Raw genomic sequence first — 20,659 nt, 5'->3', positions numbered from 1 at the left:
CTGTTTGGGAATAAGGCATTCCTTTTGCTGCTGTGGAGCTGCTGGTTTATTGCCCAGCTGGGCGATGCATGTCTTGCAGCCTGTTGAAATAAACCCAAATGGAGTTCTCACCTCTTCAACTTAGATCTGACCTTAGGGTGTTCCTTTCCTGTCTGACTCAACCTCCAGGGGAAAAGAAAAAAGAAAATAAGAAACCTCCCGTTTTGTGGGGAAATGGTCTCTCTTGCTCCTGGATGCCTCTCCAGTAGAACAAAAGCCATGGCTGTGTCTCCTTGTCAGTGGGATCCAGTGCTAAGCATGTCTGCTCAGGCCTGGGCTATGACGCTCTCGGCCGCGGACCCCGCCCTCATATCCTGGGGGCTGAACCTGGAGTTGACAGCTTTCCCACACAGGACCAGAAAGCCTTGTCCATCGTCGCCACCGCCGTCTCCCTCTCCTGCTCTAAAAGATCCATGAAGGGGATCCCCCACCTTTACTGGCTTATTGATACCACCTTCATCTAAATGAGTGAGTTACCCTCTGACCCAGAGTGGACGCAAGGGCCACCTGATGGATTCTCTTTTGTTCTTCAGGCTTGTAAAGTGGGTCATCTACAGCATCGCATCTTCTCTATCTTTTCTTCTAGTTTAGCGATTTTTGTGAAATATATACAAGTAATTATAGGCTCTTGGTACCTGATATTTGCTATGGGTTCCAGAAAATGGAGTAACTATGTCTATATTTGTATAAATTTAAAAATAAACTCATCTCAGGGTTTTATTTTCTATCTTTTATTCTGACTACAAACTGTCTTGTACTAAAAAAAAAAAAAAAGCCCTGAAGTTTGGTTTTTAAACTCTTTTCAAAAATCATTTTTATTGATTTTAGAGAAGGGAGGGAAAGAGAGAGAGAGAGAGAGAGAGAGAGAGAGAGAGACATCAATGATGAGAGAGAATCATTGATCATTGATCAGCTGCCTTCTGCATGCCCCACACTGGGGATCGAGCCTCAATCTGGGCATATGCCCTGACTGGGAATCAAACCATGACCTCCTGGTTCATAGGTCAACACTCAACCAATGAGCCATGCTGGTCGGGCTGGTCTGTGAATTCTTGCTGGTCCATAGAAATTAAGGGGTAATGGTGCAAAATTAAATTCTATAAGCATTGTTGAGAACTCACTATGTGTAAATTTCAAAAGAAATATAAGTCCCAGCTTCAGTCCTTAATAAGCATAAAATTTACTTACAAAGCAGAACAAACATATATGGAACACCTGGTATGTATTTCCTCCTATTTGATGTGCATGTATGCATATGTACATACACACATGCATGCACACAGATACACACATCTGTATGCATGCACACACATATATGCACATACTCACATCTACACACATATAAATACTTATACATTTCTATAAAGCATGTGTATACAATAATAAACACATTTAAATATATGTATAAATATATGTATAGTGCTTATGCATAGATACACACATACATACATTCATACATTTATATACACCTCCTTTTTTTACAGACATATGCACTCACACACACTCTCACACACATATACATAGTTTCTCACATATATATGTGTATATATATATATAGATATATATATATGCACAAATATATACTTTCACATGCATATACCCAGTCACAAACATATATAGATTTATGCATAGGCACAGGCATGTATACACTCACACACATATATACTCACATACCTATACACACACAAATACACATTCATACACATATACATACAGAGATATACACACTGTTAAAATTGACTTTTTAATTTTGATCAATTAATTTAATAAGTAGAAACTGTAGACCTATATTAATTAATAATAGTTGTGTACCCTTATTTTAAACATTATTTTGATGTACATACTTTTAGTGTTTCACCATTAAGAATATATATATATATATATATATATATATATATATATATATATATATCTTAAAGAGACTTTTATTCCCAATTTACTATGGGCTTTTTTTGTTCTGAGAAATTTGACAAATACCCCAAAATATGTTGAATAATGACACATATTTATATAACATCAACCAGAACTAAGGATTTGAAATATTTTGCTCCATTCTAATTTAAATGAAAGAAATAACATGTTACAGAGAAAGTTTTCTTTGTTCTCTACTAACAGTTTATTTCCCATGTCCCAAACCCAGGGGAAAATGTGAACTTAGCACATATCTTTTTTTACTCTATTTGAATACACTTACATACATATGTATGTCTCAATAATAATACATAATGTTTATTTTTTGTTTTGGAAATTGGACATAAATGTCAAGATATGTGTCATCTGAAACTTGCTTTTTTTCAATTCAACATTTTGTGCAGAACTATAATTATGTGACTGAGTAGAGAGAGTTACATTATTTTAACAGTTGCAGCATTCCAGTGTATGAATTTACCAAATGTGCACCTTAGATAAACCTGTCAGACACAGAACACTGGGCTGATGGACCCTGGGCCTGACTCAGTGCACCTGCACTTAGGATTCATCCCTCTCCTCACTGACCTACGATCAATGGCTATTATGCTGCTTAAAAATGCAGACCTTGAATCTGACAGCCTGGGTTCAAATCCTAACTCCATGTCTCATTTTCCTTACCTGTGAAATGGGGATGATAATGATTACAACTTTATAGGGTTGCTATGAGGATTAAACCTAATATAAACACTCAAATATTTATAAACCACACATACACATATGTATACAGAAAGAATGAGAGGTAGAGAAAATACTTAAAGTAGCTCCTGGCACAAAGCATCTATATATATAAAAGCCTAAGTGACCTTTACGACCAGAAAGACCAGTCGACCAGTTGCTATGACATGCATTGACCACCAGGGGCAGGCACTCAACACAGGAGCTGCCCCCTGGTGGTCCCCAGCAGGCCAACCTTCCGCAGTTCCTACACCTGGCCAGCAGGCCCTGATTGGCCCTGATCGCTGGCCAGGCCTAGGGTACCCCACTCATGCATGAATTTGTGCACCAGGTCTCTAGTGTACCATATAAATCTGTAGAAATGTTAGCTACTCTCACTGCTATTGTTGCTTTATCTCAGGTAGTGTTTAGTACTAAGTCTCCTAAATTCTGTGTATATTTTACACTTATAGATCATCTCAATTTGGATGCTAAATTGCCATTTATAGTTGAAAGACTTATGATGAAAAAGTAGATTTACATGCTTAAATTGTTCTGGAATGAGCCTGACTTTCTACACCTTGTTCTTCATGTGCACCTGTTAACCAATTGCTGCTTTGGTTCAATTGGCACTCTGCTTAATTTACCCATGGCTCCTGCTGACTAAGACTTGCTGTCTTTTTTAAAATGTTCCTTTATTTTTCTTTGCATTCTATTTGATTCCAGATAGCATTATAACTTCTATCATCTATCTATTATCTATCTATCTATTATCTATCTATCTATCTATCTATCTATCTATCTATCTATCTATCATCTATCTATCATTTTTACCCGTCTTTCCCCATGCCCTTTATCAACTACTGGCTTGTTCTCTGTATCTGTTGGTCTGTTTCTTTTTCTTTATTCATTTTTTTTTATATACTACATATGAGTAAAATCATTCAGTATTTGTTTTTTTCTTATTTTCCTTTGACTTATTTCACTTAGCATTATTCCTCTCAAGTTTCATCCATGTTGTCGCAAATGTCAACATGTCATTCCTTTTTATTGCTGAGTAATATCCATAAATATGTAGGTGAGAGGTAGAGAAAATACTTAAAGTGATTCCTGGCACAAAGTATATCCCATATAAACCTGTGTAAATCGTAGCTACTGTCACTGCTACTGTTTCTCTATACATGAAAGAGAGACTTCAGCCACGGCTTATAATAGTTCACTGTCTTAAATTTGGGCATATGATGAAGATCCTAGGCTATGTTTGAAAACAGTGCCACTGAAATCATCACTGAAATGTGGATTTATGCCCTGGACCTTTTGCATTGCTCTCCTCCTCCTACCTCAGGGACAAACACATCATCCAGTTTGCCCATAACAGTTTAGTAGCTTAAACTGGTTCTGGGTGTCTTTACATAAATCTTAAATGTCTTGCCAGACTCTTAAAAATCCAAACAAATACAATAGCCTCCTTTAAAAATATTAGGTGAATAAAATGCCCCTCCCCCCAGTCAAATGCAAATGCTGTTTGACCGGGGTCTTTAATTCTTCTTCATCGCTCATCTTTATGTTCCCTGCAGTGCCTGCTTACAGAAAGTGGTCAGTTTATATTTGGTTAATGACTGCCTCTGTTTCCTACTTCCCATAAAACCTCTCTTTCAGAGGAGACTTGAACTAATTGCTCCTTTACCCATTTCATCCAGGCCACAGACAAAACCACAACTCATTTGGTGGCTGAAGTTTACTGAAAGCTTCCTTTCCTCTTGATGCAGTCAGTTTATTTAATCACATGGCAGGGTTGGCCTGAGGGTAACAATGGGCAAGCGTTGTTGGAACAGTGACTGCTTATGGTTGGGGGATGAAGGCCTTGCCTTCAAGATTTAGCATGCTGAGGCCCAGGAAATTGAATCTTTAAATCTATAGATTTGCAATGAGTGCAGTCAAAATTGGAGTATTGGCTTGTTTTGAGCATCATGGGAAAAAACAATTTAAGTATTTTGGATGTCTACTGATGGCTGAGAAAGAGAATAAGAATTTGTGTAGTTTTACGGGGTGAAAATCAGAGCAATGCTCATGGCCTTTGATGCACATTTTATAAGCAAAGCAAGGTGGTAGCTTGAATTGGCAAGGGATATTTTCATTCATTCATTCATCAGTCATCTTCTAGGTTAGCATTCATTGAATGATTAACATGTATCAGACACTATTCTAAGTACTTTACTTGCATCAACTCATTAAATCCAACCAATAACCTATTACTCTGGCACTATTAGAAGTTACCTTGCTCAAGCTTACATAGTTAGTAAATGGTGGAGTCAGAACTTGAGCCAGGATGTCTGACTACAGAATCTTTTGACTTTACTACTAGATAGGTGACAGACTGGGTCCCTGCTCTGATAGACTTTATATTATAGTAGATGAGACAGCCAATAAACATATAAGTAAACATGAAATAGGAAATATTTCAGAGAATAAAAATGAATGTTAGAGAATAATAAGATTAACTAAGTGAGAAGGCAGGGTGTCTACTTCAGCTTAATGTCCAGGCATGGCCACTCAGACCAGGTGACACTTGAACTGAGGTGCCAGTGATGACAAGAAGCTAGACACTGAAGATCTGGAAGGAGACTGTTTCAGGCAGTAGCAATATCTAAAACAAGTTCTTAAGGTGGGTCCAGTAAAACTGGTGATGCCCTGCCTACATTGCCTTCCCTGAGCCAATGTACAAATTCCCTAGCTGCTATAAATGTTGGCTGCTTTTTGCTCACAACTGCAGTTGCCCTCAGCTGAAGGAGAATGGCTGACATTATGTCCACCCCTGTGGGTTGACCACAGCCAATGGCTGATTGATAGTGTGGTACAAGATGCTGGCCCCTTGCCTCATGCGGAGTCATGGGATCATCAAAGTTAGCCTCCAGTGGAGACCACATCTTTGCTTGGCTTTTCCCCATTTCCTGTTCTGCTTCCCTTACTCTTTTACAGTTTGGTTCTGAGATCCTTCCCTCAATTAACCACATGCACAAGAATCTCCATCAAAGGCTCTGCTTCTAGGAAACCCAATCTAAGACAATGGGAAAGAGCCTGGTGTCATGGAAGGACAGCAAGGGAGGCTGGTAATGGCTGAAGCACAGGGAGCAAGAGTGTGAGGGTGTGAAGGTACATATGGGGGAAGGGGACAGCTGAAGGAAACTTATGCAGGATAGATGAAAAGCTTAGATTTCACTTAAAGGACAATGGGAAGCCTTTGGAAAGTAATTTAGGTATCCCAGTGCTCTCCAGTTGTGGTGTGGAAAATGAGCTATGGGGAAGATGAGGCAGAAAACCTTCTTGACCAAAAATTGTAATATCACAGCTAAGAAATAATAGTGTCTTGAATTAAAAAAAAAAAAAACAAACGTGGTGAAACAGGTGAGCAGGGGCTGGATTTGGGAGATATTCTAGAAGTAGAGTAAGTACTTCCTGTTAAATTGGATATGGCAGAGTAAAGAAATCTAGGTTGGAGAAGTCAGGCAAATGGCTAAGAGTGGTAGGAATAGTACTTGCTTTATCGTATGCCTTGGAAATTTCTCAAATGGGTTGTCAACATTTAATTCCAGCTTCCTCATTGGAGGAAGCTAATATAGTTTTGAATTAAATGATACAAAATTGTAATTAGGGGAATGCTACAAAATCATTTAATTGTGTTTCTCTCCATGAAGGCTTCTCAATAATTGTTCATATTTAAGGGTGTTCGCTCCTCCTTGCTCTTTCTATTTCTTTACCACCTCTGGCATGGCTTTGATCAGATAACTCCTTTTAAGCTGGGAAAAGGCAATTCCATGGCTCCCGGCTTTTTTCTGGGCAGGCAACTTTGTACATGGCTTACTGCCATAGCAATGCCTTGATTAAGCAAAGGCCAAAGAGCCATGCACCATCAGGGAGGGCAGAACTCCATTCCCCGCTTGCTCTCAATTCCAAGCGGATGTGAGTGGGAAAGAAAATGTGGAGTGACTGTTTGTGTGAGAATGATTACCTTTCCCTTCAGAGAGCCTCTTGGAATATGGAATAGATTAAGATACTCGGAAGCTGTGAATGCCTCAGATCATGCCCAGAGGGGTGGTGATCATCCCAAGGGCTTAGGCCTCCCTGATTTCAGGGTGAGGCATGGAATTAGCAAGAGGCCCTGGATGGGGAATCTAGGCTCCTCATGGAGGAAGAGAGCTTTTCTTTATTCTTCTTTGTTCACAAGAGAGATCGTCCCCCCGCCCCCCCCCCCCCCCGCCTCCCCTCCCCCCAGGGGGAGGTGGGACTCATGCATAGCCAACAACTGATTAACTCTTTTTAACTTTCCTTACTCAGGGAGGGCAATGTTAGCATCAGTGTCTTCCAGGGGAGGATCCCTCACAGAGGACTTTGGGAGCTGGGATGCCATGACTGGGAAAGAAGATCCAGGCACTCACACTAAAAAGAAAAGTGAGTCTTGATCACAGACAGATGCTTAACAAGCCCACAAATAATTGAAAGGAGAGAGTCCACATGCGCTTTTTAATTGATGGAAGTAAAGCATTTAGAGTGTGAACAATAAGTGGAAAAGAGGTCACAGCTTTTCTTAATCCACTATGCCCAAGCCAGACACCCCCGTCACTTCCTGATTCATGCAATGCTATTGTGCCTTGACTTGCAGCCAAAATAAGTACTTAATTTTCTATCGCTAGGTGTACAAGCAATGTTTGTCTAATTTTGGGTGATGTCTGTCTCTGTTATCAGGGCCTCGCACAGTGTAAACTTTAGGAGGACAAGAGGCAACATTCAGTGCCAAGCACAGAAGTAGGTACAACTTGGCTGCTTTGGGTCAGTCAGGCCCCGGCTTTGTCCCCTCTCTCAAATTATTGCCCCAGCCAGGTAAAATCATCTGTTGCTTTTGCCTGTAGGCCTGTTTTGCCTTAGACCAGTGGTGGGCAAACTCATTAGTCAACAGAGCCAAATATCAACAGTACAACGATTGAAATTTCTTTTGAGAGCCAGATTTTTTTAAACTTAAACTATATAGGTAGGTACATTGTTATTATCTTAATTAGGGTACTCCTAAGGCTTAGGAAGAGCCACACTCAAGGGGGCCAAAGAGCCGCATGTGGCTCGCGAGCCACATTTTGCCGACCACGGCTAGACTGATGCCAGTTCCTGCCCCCAGCAAGAATCACATAAGAAGTTTCCTAAAAGTTGTGCAAAGTTGCTCCTTGTGTCACACTGACTCTGCGTTAGCTAAGTAGAGCTTGAGGAGTCAGTGGGCCACAGTTAGAAGGATGTCAGGCAGGTGGCTGGGGTGTTTGCAGGTGTTAGATGTGTTCTGACATTTCAGAGTGAGTCCAAAGTAGTGATATACTTTTGGGAAACACACTGTGAGGATGGGAGCCAACGAGCAGCTTCATGGGATAAAGACAGTACCATGAGCAGAAAATAGGCCAAGACTGGTATTTTGGGGAATATCCTCTATTAAGAGATGGACAATGAATAGCAGGGGAAACCCCAAAGGACGCTTGAAATGAGCAGGAGGAAAAGTTGGAAGGAGACCAACATCACAGAAACCAAGGAAGACAAGCGTTCATGCTGAGAGGTGAGAGTGCTGCTGGAAATGCAAGCAAGAGGAGCAGCCAACCGAGGCCTTTGATTTTGTTTGACTTTTGTGAAAACAGTTTCAAAAGACCGGAGAGAGGAAGAGCCAAGATCCATGAGACCGAGGAATAAGTCTCCCATTTATTTGGTGTCTCTAAACTTCAGGCTGGATGGCAGACAACATCTTATTTTATTGAGGGAAAAAGAGAGAACAGGAAGCAGCAGACTCGGAGGGAGAGTGGTACGACAAGGAAGGAGAGGAGTAGATCAAGAGAGGGTGTTATTGTCTATTTCCTTTTGGATGGGAAGATTTGAGCTCATGTTTAGGAATTGGACAAGCAGCTGGTGAGGAAAGGGAAAACAGAGACCGTAGTCATGAGAGGGAGGGTCCAGCATCATCGGAGGCAGGTGAAGGGGTTAACCTGCCCATGTGGCAGAGAAAGTTTCTTCCAAGATGGGCGGGAAGGAAGAAAGTTTCTGTGAGGATCCAAAGAAAACTTAAAGAGCTGGGAGGAAACTTGTGGGAGTTCTCATCAGATGTTCTCAATTTTCCCAGGGAAGTAGGTGGAGAGGTCATCTTTGAGAGTGAAGGGGCAGGGGAGGAAATAGACCTGGAGAAGAATGAAGGAAAGGGGGAAGGTTGTGGTGGTGAATTCCATGACAGGAAGTACTCTGTGGGTGATGAAAAGGGTTGCAGCCAGGCACTGAGCCCAGCTACTAAGGTCCCCCTTCTCTGTTTACTCAGCCCCAACCCCCTTTGGCTCTAGTGCTGACAAGGACCAGGAGAGTCTTTACATGCTCAGAGATTTATTGAAAGAAGAGGAGATAGGAAAGGGAAAATACCCTCTGAATTGCTTCTAAATAGCCAGGGAAGACTTTACAGAGGAGAAGAGAGTTTAGAAGGGCTTGATCTGAGAAGACAGAGAAAGTTTGCACAATAGTAAGGGATCCGATGGGCCTCTCTGGAAACATATCTTTAAGCTTTTTGGGAGAAAGTAGAGAAGCAATTATTCAGTGGATTACCCGAATTCCTCTTTTAACATCATTGTATCACTGCCAGAAGTTGATTTGTAAAACAGTTCAGTCACTTTACTACATCTTACCTCTTAGAAAGGATGGATTGGGGATTTTTCAGGTTACATGTGTTTTTCAACCATCAGCATTAATACTGATAGATTATTTTCTTAGCAGTAAGTGTAGGTATAATGCTGTATCCAAGCCAGGGAGGAACATTTTATTCGAAGTTTTACTTTCTTAACCATCATCTTGACCTTCAATTTGTCGAGACTTCCTTATTTTTCCCCAGTTTTGGTGGAGAATATCTCAGTCTGGAAATCCAACTGACATAACTCCCTCCAATTACACTCTGGAAACAGTAATCTCCATAGATATTTGAGTGTGGTCTGTGCCTCTCAGTTTATCAACTTGAATCTACTGCAGAGAGGGCTCAAGGCAGAGTGTTTTAAAATCACAAGCTATGTTTGGTTTGCTGATAACTGAGCTGAAACAATCAGGACTGGCTATATAATTTGCAGGTCCCGGAGCAAAATGAAAATGTGGGGTCCTTGTTCAAAAATTATTAACATTTTCAAAATGAACCAAGTGTGGGGCCCTTCTAAGCACAAGCCCTGTGCAACTGCCCGAGGTACATGCTCATGATGCTGGTCCTGGAAATAACCCAAGGGCAGTCACACAAGTTGCAGAAACCTCACCAACTTTCCCCCTCCCCTGCCTCTCACGACTGAGCTTTAGTGTTGGATACTTGCTCTAAACTCTGAGCCAGGTTCTCCGTTAGCTCTCTCTCCTTTTGGAAAAGTAAAATCAGCCCAACACATTGCTGTTATGATCTTCTGCCCTGTGACCACCCCAGGAGTCTGGACAAGGAGGTTATAATGGGATGGTGCGGTGGACAGAGCAACACAGGGGTCAACCTGGGAGTCATGCCCCAGTATAGAATCACATGTTGGCTTCTAAGTAATTTTCAATTCTTGCCCGGAAGTGATATCTTAATGGGCAGCCAAAGCAGTAGTTCAAGTTAGGACAGCCTTGTGAGGGTGGGTGTGGTGAGCCCCTTTGCCATTGGGTATAGGCTTCCAACTGAAAGTAGATATATGTCCATTTTGTGACCTTATTTACAATAGGAACACTTTTTCTTTCCCAGTTTTCTGATGGAGAGAATTTTAACCCCTCACTATGAAGTTTTGGTTTCAATAATTAACAGCTTGACAAATCTCATCTAACTTAAAAGGTTTGGTAAAATATATTTTGCGAATAAATTTATTTAAAATAAAAAAAGGTTTGGGAGTAGGGGAAAAATTATTCATACAGGTGGCTTGGACCTCAGTCTTGGCCTCTCATGTTCCTCCCTGAACAACATGATCTTCAGCAACTGCTCCAGGTTCTCCACAAACTACTGGACCCTGGGCTCCATGTAGTTACTCAGCCATTGGACCAGCCAGCCAGCAGCATGGCCGTCAACTATGCAGATGCCAGGGGCTCAGCTTTCAGATCTCTGTCCCACTTCACCAGCACGTAGAGTGGCCTGGCTTCAGAGATGGCTGGGAGTCCAGCAGGCATAGAGTGGATCCAAAATGAAGAGATTATGCAATGCCTGAATGATTATCTGGCCTCCTACCTAAGATGGTGAGAAGCCTGGAGACTGATAACTGGAGACTGGACAATAAAATCTGGGAACACCTGGAGAAGAAGCGACCCCAGGTCAGAGATTAGGGACATTACTTCAAGACCATTGAGGATCTGAGGGCTCAGATATTTGTAAGTTTTGTGAGACATGCTCACATGGTTCTGCAGATTGACAATGCCTGTCTTGCTGCTGATGACTTCAGAGTCAAATATGAGAAGGAGCTGGCCATGTGCTGGTCTGTGGAGGGTGACATCAATGGGCTCTGAAAGGTCACTAATGACACCAATATCACTCGACTGCCACTGGAGACAGAGATCGAGGCTCTTAAAAGGGCTGCTCTTCATGAAGAAGAACCACGAGGAGGAAGTACATGGTCTACAAAACCAGATTGCCACCTCTGGGTTGACTGTGGAGTTGGATGCTTCCAAATATCAGGACTTCAGCATGATCATGGTGGACATCTGTGCCCAGTAGAAGAACTGAGAGGAGCTAGACAAGTACTGGTCCCAGCAGATTGAGGGGAACATCACAGTGGTCACCTTACAGATTGCTGAGATGTATGGTCTAGTCCTTGGAGATTGATTTAGACTCCATGAGAAATTTGAAGGCCAGTTTGGAGAATGTACTGATGGAGGTGGAGATGTGCTATGCCACATAGATGAAACAACTCAATGGGACCCTGCTGTACCTTCCATCAGAGCTGGCCCTGACCTGGGCAGAGTGGCAGCACCAGGCCTAGCAGTAGAGGCCCTGCTGAACATCAAGGTCAAATTGGAGGCCGAGATTTTCACCTATTTCAATCTGCTGGAAGAAGGGAGGACCTCTATCTTAGTGACACCCTGGACAACAGAAATTTCCTGCAATCCATCCAGAAGACCACCACCTGCAGAGTTGTGGACAGGAAGTGATATCTGAGGTCAATGACACCAAAGTTCTGAAGCGTTAAGGCAGCAGTAGTGGGGCATCCTTTGGCGAGCAGGTGGCCAATAATAAGTTCAGAGATCAATGAAAAACAAACAAATAATTTTCCATCCATTAAAGAAGTTTTGTAGCTGCTGGGGAAAACCTACCGAAGAACCTATCAGAGGACAGTGAAGTTGCAGGAATTTGAAATTCAAACAACCCCATGGGCTAGAAACCCTGAATGTGCTAAAAATTAGATGCAAACAACTGCACAAGTTCAGAATAAAAAGTAGGTCAGAGATCAAACAGAGAAATGAGCATTGGTGGGGAGAACCAATGCAATCCATAGAGAGCGTAACAGAAAGTTCAGGCAAATAGCATGTGGGAGAGTGGTGGGAACTGGGAGGGTGGGACAAGGAGGACAGAGCCAAAGGGCCAGCCATAAAAATACTTTGGTTACCAGGATAACTTGTTCAACATGTTCTCCTGTTTCCTCTAAGGTATGTGACTGTTGGCTGAAGTGGGCATGATGAAAGGTGGAGCAAGAGGAAGTTCAACAGAAAAGAGTGTAAAAACACAGATGTATGCAGTCCTCTAGTTCTGAAGAGGAAATCTTTGCATTTTCTATTTTTGGACTGATAAATAAACTCTTCCAGGGCAAAGATCACTTATTCTATTTTTGTCCTTCTAGTCTATAGCATAGGACACCATTCTCATGCCCTCTTTCCCCCACTCTTGTTTTATTACTGAGACATAATTTGTATATAGTAAAATTCACAGATTTGAAGACTAAGCTTGAGGAATTGCCATATATGTATATACCTGTGTAACCACCACCTGGATCAAGATGGAGACCTTTTCTATTACTCCAGTAAGTTTGTTTGGACTCCATTCATAGTCAATGCCTATTTGTCTTTCCTTACTCATGTAAATGGAATCAAAGAGCATGCAGTTTGAATGTCTGGTTTATCCTGCTCGTCATTATGCCGGAAGATTCATCCTTGTTATTGGGGATAGCAGTAGTTCATTCTTTTGCATTGTTGAGTAGTATTCCATTGTAGGACTGTACCATGATTAGTTTATTCATTCTCCTGCTTAGGCATTTGGGTTGTTCCCATGTTCGGGGTATATGAATAAATCTACTATGAACTGTCTTTTTTTGTTGTTGTTGACATATACTCTCATGTCTCTTAATGTCTTCCTTTTTGAAATATTTTAATTCTTTTGTCATCCAGGGTGTGACTTTTTATTTATCTTCTTCCTATTTCCCTGACTTATCTTACTTTATGTCCTCTGCTGTTTTTTTCCTTATTTCCTCAACTTCTAAATGTTGGGCTCTCCCACCCAACCAGTTCAGACCTTGGCCTTCTTCTCTATCTAGGTCCACATTCTGTGTTATCTTCTTCAGTATTGTGGCTTTAAATACCACCTTCTCATAATGCCCATATTTACAACTTTTGCCCAGATCTCTCACTTAAACCTTAAATTGATATATTTAAATGTCTTTCAACACCCATACTTGGATATTTAAAAGGTATCTCAAACTTTAGAAGACAGACATTGGCCTTCTAACCTAACCCTCACAATATGATGTACCTCTGGCTTTCCCCATCTCAGTTGTGGCAACAACATCCGTCTAGGGGCTAAAGTGAAAAAACTTGGAACAATCATCAGCTCATCTCTTTTTCTCTAACCTCCCATTCAATTCACCAGCAAATCCTGTGGAAGCTACCTTCACATTATACCTTGAATAATCATTTCATCACATCCATCACCCCAAGACTGATGCTTCCGCTTTTGTCCTCCCTAGAATCTCTCCTTCACGAAGAATCCAGAATAATCCCCTTTAGAAGCAGAAGCCAAATCAGGTCATTTATCTGCTCAGAATCCTCCAATGACATCTCATCTTACTCAGAGTCAAAGTCAAGTCCTTTGCTATGGCTTATAAGGCCCTGAGTGAATTCCTGTCTGTCTATGCCTTCTCTTCATAGTCTTTCCCCCTTGCCCTCACTGCTCTAGACATGCTGGTTTTCTTGACATTCTGTGACCAAGCCAAATACGTTTCCAGGAACTTTGCCCTTGCTGCTTGCTCTCTCTGTAATGGTACCCCCAGATACCTGCACAGCTTACTCCTTTCCCATCTGCAGGTGTCTACCAGAGAGCATAATGGAGAATTCGTTTGAACACCTTCTTTAATGCACTAACTCATCCTCATTCCATGCCATGGGGAAGGATGTACCATATGTTGATGTCTCTTACAGAGACTTCCTTAAGAATTACCCTCTCTGTAAAAACTAGCATTTTAAAGAAACAAGTGTTTCTCTCAAATTAGGTAATAATGTCAAGGAGAGTACATTTATGTTTATTCTTCACTGTGCTCAGCCCAGGGATGTTAATATGTTTGATAAGTAGGGTTTGGTGAATCATACAAAAAATGAATAAATTAAGGCATCTGTAGAGAAGTAGTGATGTTACTGAAGGGACTGGTTTTTAGCAGTTACATGTCATGTAATCTTGAGCTAGTAGTCCTTTCTGAGGCTCATTTTTTGCATCTTTAAAGCCAGGGTAGTAATTCTTTTATATTTGCCTCAAGGTGAATTCAGCATGATTATTTAAAACGGACTGACTTTTGAGGTTACAGGTATCTTTTTGGAGAGCATTAATTTGGATGCTACATAAAAACACATATAAACTCTAAGATGCAGTACAAAATATAATATTAAAGTATTAAGGTATTGAGGAATTGTAATCCTGGACATTTCTATCTGTGGATGTCTCTATTTATACAAGTTTCTCCTCAGTCATTCCAATGGTATATGTCTGAAGGCAATGTGATTATTATGTGAAGTCTCCAGCCTTCTGGAACCTTCTGTTACATGCCTCTGGTCTTCACAAAGCGATCATTAACTTCCAGGTGGCCTCCCGTTCTGACTCGGGCAATGGGCCAATTCCTTGATTCTATCTCACAATGTAACTTCCAAAGTAAATGTCTATTAAGCCTTTGTGTAAACATTCCAGGCCCGTAGCAAAGTCAACTGAACATAAATCACCCAACGAAAGGGCTGTAGGAAAATGAACGTGTAAGTTTGAAAAATGAAATAATACAGCACAGTTTGGTTGTGGATCTCTGGCCTCAGTTACCTCAACTAAGACTTTTTCTGGTCTATATCAGAGATCATTCACAGAGGTGGTGGTTTTCAGTCACTCGAGTAGCTCTGCCCAAATATAGAGAAAATAAGCTTCCCATGCAAAAAGATGCGAAGATGCCTATTTACAAATGGGCTTAGCCATCTTCTAAATAAAAACCACATTCTACCATCTCCTCATCACCAACTGTATCTTGTTCCTGTTTCAAAGGTTTGGCTGGAAATCAAAGAGAGTGGTTGTGATAAGTTTTGTTGTTTCCCTTTGGTATTCTGTCTTTATTTAGAAATGGATGGTGCATGAAAGTTCTAGCTTTTATAAGTTGATTTCAGATTTTTTTTCCCTTTGGAAGGTAGGGTGAAAAGATGAAATAAAAGCCCTGCTGGAGAAGTGAATGGAGTGAAGGGCAGGTATTTGACAAAATTAAGGAACTTGGTTTGATTCCTGCCTGAGCGGCTTAGGTGTGCATTATGTCTCTCAAGTGTTAGCTTATCAACTTGACTTTTTCCAAAAATAGTTGCTCCAAACTTGACTTTTTCCAAATACGTGACCCAGGAAGCATATGTGTGGAGCTACTCCTATGCAGAGGACTCAGTCAACCTTTTTGCAGGTAGACATTTTCAAATAGGTTCTCACATTTTTAGAGTAGAACACTTTAGCTCAGAAAATCCTTTCCCTTCCACATACCTAGCAGGGCCTAAAAAAATTCCTTTTATGCCCTAGCCAGTTTGGCTAAGTGGATAGAGCATTGGCCCAGGTTCAATTCTGGTCAAGGGCACATGTTTCGGTTGTAGACTCGATCCCTGGCCCTAGTTGGGGCATGTGTGGTAGGCAACCCGATCAATGTGTCTCTCTCACATTGATGTTTCTCTCTCTCTGTCTCTCCCTCTCCATTCCCCTCTCTCTAAAAATCAATGGAAAAATATCATCAGGTGATGATTAACAACAACAAGCAAATGCAGTGTACTTTATTGATCAAAATATATTGTCAATATTATTCTTTTTTTCTACCTGTTGGAAACCAAAGTAGAAGGACAAAAACTCACCCAAAGAGATTTTGATGGTATGTTAGAGTGTCATAATTTAATATATATATATATATTTCATTGATTTTTTACAGAGAGGAAGGGAGAGGGATAGAGAGTTAGAAACATCAATCAGCTGCCTCCTGCACACCCCCTAACTGGGGATGTGCCCGCAACCAAGGTATATGTCCTTGACCAGAATTGAACCTGGGACCCTTGAGTCTGCAGGCCGACGCTCTATCCACTGAGCCAAACCAGTTAGGGCGAGGGTGTCATAATTTGACAAGCTTTGGAACAAGTGACTAGGAAACATCACACAGTGTCCTTCTCCAGAAGGTAACTCAGGATGTGTTCTCCTTGGTTGGGCTCCTTTGGCTTTGGTTCTGTCTGAATGCATAAGATGAACAAGGACCTCAAAGACTTTCATTGTGTTCCTGAGTCACAGATGTCATTGCCCTGTTCATTCCTTTGTCCACACCAGGAGGTCACTTGCAGATGACTCTAGGATATGCTGGTGGCTTCCTGCATCTTTTAGCTCAAAGACATCTGGTCCTGTGGGGCTGTTCCTCCTATGCCTGGGGCTGGCTGGAAGTCTTCATTGAGGGGTCAGTGTCCCAGAAGCACCCTTCAACAATGTGGCAGGAAGTTGGCAGATAAATTCTCCAGGTGCCTCCGCCCTCAGAGGGACATTTCTGAGGTGTGTGGTGTGTTCTGTGAAGTCACCCTGAGGGTCCCCAGTGGGATTGTGTTCAGTTGTCCACAGTGGTAACCTGCTCATAAACACACCCTTAATTGCTCCCTTTCCTTTCTTGCCTTGACTAGCTACTTGGACCCAAATATTTGTCTCAGGTTTTGCTTCCAAGGAAACCCAAACAAAGACAATGTATGATCTCTTCACTTATAGAATTGCTTAGGCCAGACATAGAATCTGCTGAGCCTTTATTTCCTCAGCTCTAATATTTTAATAATAATAATAATAATAATAATAATAATAAAATTAGTTTAGCACTCACTATGTACCAGATGTAATTCCAAATGCTGTATATAGAAAATTAACTCTGTGAGGTGTGTATGACGAGTACCTACATTTTTCAGATAATAAAGTGAAGGCACAGGGAGGGGCAGGTGATTTGCTCAGTCTCACAAAGCCAGTAAGTTTACAAGCTGGAACTCAAACTCAGGCATCTGCAACCAGCATTCCTAACTACTGAACCATCCTATCCACCCCTTGAGAATCAACTGAAAAAATAAACATGAGGGTGGCAAGAAAAAAGTACTTCTGTAGAAATGAGAGGGCTGATTGTTACTAAAACCTTCCCAAGGTCTTCCTTCTATGCCTCCTGAGTGTTGAGAGGATTTTTAGCAAAAGTTGCTAAAGGCTGGCTCCACATTCTCTCCAGTTACTGAAAGCTGCTTCCAAATGAGTAGAACTTAGTGTAAAAGGATATTATATTCTATTAAAAGGATATTATTTCCTAACCACTGCTTATTTTTCAGAGCTATCATGAAGAAGTCTATTGTCAAGGTTAGGGAGGTTTCATTGCAGTGGATCTTAAGAGGCACTGGGGCAGCTGATACACTGAGGTGTCATTAAGAATTATATCACCACCGAAGGATAATCTTGCTCCAGACAAGATTGCTTTGGGCGTGTGCTCCAGTGTAGGTGCCAAAAATGCTAAGACTTGGAGAAAGGAGAGGAGAAAGTAGAGCTACTTCCTCTTGCTGCTGGGAAGGGAGACAGAAAATCATCAGGAAATGCTCATTTCTTCTCTTGGGATCTTTCAGGACCTCCCACCTGCACAGGATGGTTGATCTTTGCATTGGTCAGGAATGACTTGTTAGAAGATGAAAGGCAAGTGAACGGGAGTCCAGTTCTTCACAGCTCCCGCGGAGCTGCTGGCTGCCGTGAGGTGGAAGATGGTGTAGGAAAGGCATGGGGACAGGTGTGATGCCAGCCACATGGCTGACAGTTTTCTTGCTGGAGCAGTTCCAGCATGAGCAGTTGGGAGGCAGAGGCCTGCACAAAGCAGAAGCAAAGAGGAATTTTGCCTTTTCTTGACCGTCTTCAACTAGGCTGTTTTTCTGAGAGTCATAAAGGTGGTCATGATTTCACAGGCAAAACAGAAGCGATCTGATCTACACTGGGCCTGGGAAAAACTCCCCAGGTGTTGCAAAGGCCCAGATGTGGGGACGAGCAATTTAGAATCCTGAACTTTTCCTCAAAGTTTCAGTGTTGGGTGCAGTCGACGATGGAGTTGACCTTAGTTGACTTGGTGCTTTAGGGAACGGTCTCAGGGCCTGGCATACTGCCACCCTTCCAAGGAAGATGGGGGAATAAACACCATTAGAAGGTTGATAAGTGTTTGTTTTCCTTTGGCATTAGGGCTAAGAAAAATAAAGTGGGGAGGGTATCAGGTCCTGGAGTAAGCCTTTAAAAGGTTCCCCCTTTTGATTCTTTTATGATTGTCTATTTATAATGGCAACAATCACAACAGAGAGAAAAGGACTTCAATCACCCCTGGGACACATTTTGTCAAAATTACATTTAAGTACTTTTTATATATGAGCGAGAAGCATTATCTTTTATGATGTCTTTAGGCCAGCAAGGGGGAGTTGTGTGTATAAACCAAGGTGTTGCTGTGGCCTGTTGTCTTTTTTTAAATCCCTGGAAAGAATCACCAAGAAGGATGCTTCTGATAACTCTGTCTGCCAGGCAGTTTGCACGAGAGGAAAGAGGCCTTTCTAAAATCCATTAAAGATGATTCATTACTATCGGTCATACACATACGGTATTTTATTACTTAACTGCATAAATCATACATTGACAACTAATTGTATGTGTCACACTATTTTAGACCCTGGGAGGACTAGAGAGGTACAAGATATGATTATTATTCCCAAAGAAAGTTCTTTAATTAGGGAGATAAGACTATCATGTATGCAATAGTTAGAAACTACAAAAAAGCATATGATTAAGTAGTGAGCTGTGGATTACAGGCTAAAGGTGCTGTGATTCTCTTAGTTGTGACACAAGAGGTATCATGGAAGCAGCAAAGCTTGAGACAAGGTTTGGAGGACGGAACAGATTGAGGAGGGGAGAAAGTCTGGAGTAGAAGAACGGAATTCACAAAAGCACAGAGGTGACAATGCATATATATGTCTGCGAATAGAGGGTTTGGGCAAATGAAGAGTGAGCAAGAAGATGAAAGAGAACAGGGCCAGAGTAGGAAGATATGACTTAAATCATGCATTTACCTTCCTCTCAGTGCTATGGCAAGTCTACGCTAGATCACTCTGTTTTGTCCATTTGCTTATTGTCAGTTTTTAAAAGAGTAATTTGTGTACATGGGTGACATGATCTGTCTACGTTTGGGTTTCCCCAGGGGCAGACCCTGATACAGAGAATCCAAGGCAGGGGATCCTAGGAAATTCTAGTAGGGAATTAGGAAAGTGAGACCAGGAGGTAAAGGAAGGCAATAAGGGGTGTGCTATCAAAATATTTACCAAGGCGGACAACTGGAGCTTAATCCCCCTAGGAAACAAGGGGACTCAGTGTAGAGGATGCCTCAGAGTGGTATCACTTGAGGGGTGAGGGAGTTGCTATATTTATCCACCAATTTCCTTCAGTCATTGGTTCAAGGCTGATTTTGAGGGCATTCACTTTTGTTCCATTAAAAAGGCCCATAAGCAGAAGTTGTAGGTGTCTGCAATAGGCAATCTTGGTCCTAATATGTCAGCATTTTTTTAGACTGAAACTTAGAGCCCCTGTGTCTTCATCGGCTCAGGCTGCTAGAACAAAATACCACAAATTGGGTGGCTTGTAAGCAACAAAAACTTAGTTCTCACAGTTTTAGAGACTGGAAATCCAAGATCAGGGTGACAGCATGGCCAGGTTCTGGCGAGGGCCCTCTTCCAGGTTGCAGACTGCAGACTTTTTGTTGTATCCTCATGGTGAAAAGCAAAGGATGAGAGAGCTATCTTCAGTCCATTTTATAAGGACAATAATCCCTTTGTGAGTTCTCCACCTTCGTTACCTCCTAAAAGCGCCAACCTCCAAATACCACCATATTGGGATTAGGGTTTCGACATATGAATTTTTTTTCTTTTTTGGTTGAGGATCATGACCATTCACTGCGTTTCAGACCCTCTAATGAAGGAAAAGTCACTCTGGAATATATTTTAAAATCCTGTTTATCTCTTCTTTTTTCTTTCCATGTGTTACAATTTTGACTCCAAAGCAGAAGACAAATTGTTCAGTTTGAGATGTGAATGGAAGCACGAGGGAGAGTTTTAGTTACAATAGGACTCCACCTGGGCTGGTTTACTTCTAGTTCAAGGAGTTTCCAACACAGCTGTGAGGGAGATTAATAAATACGACAATGACTCAAATTGGAATGAGCCAGAGTAATGATTCTAGTTTGGGCCCTGCGTTTTCAGTGGAGAATGTATGTTAGTGAACTGAGCTCATGTTTCAGTTTTCATGGGGAAACCAAGATGGCCTTATTAAAAATCTGCAAACAAAATATCCACCCATTGTATACTCCCATCCTCAACACATATCCCTTCCCTTACCCTTCATGTCATGCAGCATTTCCACAGGCTAGTTAGGAAATATCAATTTAATCAGGGATTTAATGGAGTAATTTATTTTTTCTCTCCATCTGCAGCAACTCTCTATGCCAGTTGGGTT

The 20,659-nt window shown here is 41.5% G+C and overlaps 1 pseudogene across 1 annotated transcript in view; it reads left to right on the top strand.

The window, feature by feature from the left end:
- LOC308523688 (keratin, type I cytoskeletal 18-like) overlaps positions 1-11,843 on the top strand; it is a 63,055-nt pseudogene extending 51,212 nt beyond the window's left edge. The window contains exon 2 of the transcript in view: positions 10,897-11,843. The product of the transcript in view is annotated as a keratin, type I cytoskeletal 18-like (transcript). The remainder of the gene's footprint in view (positions 1-10,896) is intronic.
- The last annotated feature ends 8,816 nt before the right edge of the window (positions 11,844-20,659 follow it).

This window comes from Myotis nattereri (assembly GCF_964212035.1).
Source record: "Myotis nattereri genome assembly, chromosome: 8".
Lineage (NCBI taxonomy): Eukaryota > Metazoa > Chordata > Mammalia > Chiroptera > Vespertilionidae > Myotis > Myotis nattereri.
Note: the sequence above shows the minus strand (reverse complement) of the source record. Positions and strands in the feature narration are given on the sequence as shown.